At 37.0% G+C, this 1,741-nt stretch overlaps 1 non-coding gene across 1 annotated transcript; it reads right to left on the bottom strand.

Moving 5' to 3' along the window:
* TRNAQ-CUG (transfer RNA glutamine (anticodon CUG)) lies at positions 1-72 on the bottom strand. The gene has a single exon. It is a non-coding gene; the product is annotated as a tRNA-Gln (tRNA).
* Between the last annotated feature and the right edge of the window lie 1,669 nt (positions 73-1,741).

Below are 1,741 nucleotides of genomic sequence, written 5' to 3'. Positions count from 1 at the left end.
AGGTCCCACCGAGATTTGAACTCGGATCGCTGGATTCAGAGCCCAGAGTGCTAACCATTACACCATGGGACCGCTTGCATACGATACTGTTGCAATGAGCAACTTGAATGGACATACCAATGGTCCAATGGTTAGCACGATAATGGTGCAGCTCGAGTTACTCAAGTTTGTATACGCATGCGCACGGCGAGGAAAATGCATTACTGGTACCATTTGTCAATATGTGAGTTATCGGGAGGATGTTAAGGAAACACTCAGTGAATGGAACAATAAACATTATCGCTACGGGTATGCAATATTTTATATGTGGCTCTTATTTTTTTTTTTAAAAAAAAAGTACAACCATGAGAATGAAACAAACAAGGAAACAAACAAAAATAATAAAAAAAGCATTTTGTCGTAAATAGCTCCATTTTTTTTCTATATTCATGATTTAATTCGTTAATAATGCTGGAACCTTCCAAAGGTGTTAGGTTCAATTTTACACATTCAAGTTCCTAAGCGGGACAACGCTCACCTAAAAATTTTAAAGGCCTAACAGTCTCCTTTAGCCTAACCGGCATAATCGTAGGACGTAAAACTCAAAGATTTCATTTCATTTCATTTAAAGGCCTAATCAGTGCTTAAAGTGAGGCGGTATGAGCCGGTTGTGCATCCGAAAGTTAGAAAATCGGCCGGTATGGCATACCGGTAAAAATAACTTATTTATATTGTAATTTGCAGGTAGAAAAAAGAAAGATTTTACACAGTAATAAGTACGATGTTAGCATTGAGTCAACAAATATGTTTGCACTATCAAAGATTTCGTTGCTACTGCTTTGAAAAGTTAATTTCTCTTTTATTAAATTTTTTTTTTCGATGTGCTTAATCCAACAAATTCAAAATTATTCTTTTCATTTTGTCTAGAATTCTGTGTTTACAACTATACAAGGAAATTAGTATTGAGCACGAGCCGAGACCAGAGGAACTTTTTGAAAATGGAAATGAAGTTGGAAAGAATCATTAAATATTAGATACTAGAGAAGAGATGAGATTGCCTACAAAGCCTTGCAAACGAGACGAAAAACATATGAACATATATTTATTTTCTTGTTTTAACCCACTTAAGGCCGCGTTGGATCGCCATGTTATTGTAAATACGATGTTTAGGTAAAGGTACCATCCGTATTCTTCCACATTTAGATCGCCGATATGGTCAAGCATAATTTTTATGAAAGCATACCGCCTCTGCTTCTTTCCTCACTTCGTAATCACTATTGCTCAACAATCAGTTTAGATGCAGAAGTCTAAAGGCTAGTTCATCAATAGAAAGCCTAAGCCTTGCAAGCCGTTTACCTTTTACACTTTTATATTTTGATATTCAAAAGTTTTTAAGTTCATTCAGTTTAGAGAAGGAAAATTCAGTTCCTTGCCGGAACTAAAGCCTTTTTATTTCGAGTGTGCCCCTTCTGGAGCTGCTGTCAATAGTATGTGCTAGGGATGCGCACGAGTCGAGACATGTCTTGAATCTCGACTCGACTAGACTCGAATTCGAGTCGAGATTCGAGTCGAAACACACTTTGTAAAATTCGAGACGAGTCGAGACAAACGTATTTCTCGACTCGAATTTTCGAGTCGAGTCGAGACAGCTGCTAAAAATCTCGACTCGACTCGAATGTCTCGAAAATTTTTCTATAATTTTTAATATTATTTTGAAGAAAGTGCTCGCTCAGAAACACTCGGCACGAGTATTTCGGAAACT

Source organism: Thermobia domestica, chromosome 7 (assembly GCF_964235325.1).
Source record: "Thermobia domestica chromosome 7, izTheDome1.hap1.1, whole genome shotgun sequence".
NCBI lineage: Eukaryota > Metazoa > Arthropoda > Insecta > Zygentoma > Lepismatidae > Thermobia > Thermobia domestica.
Note: the sequence above shows the minus strand (reverse complement) of the source record. Positions and strands in the feature narration are given on the sequence as shown.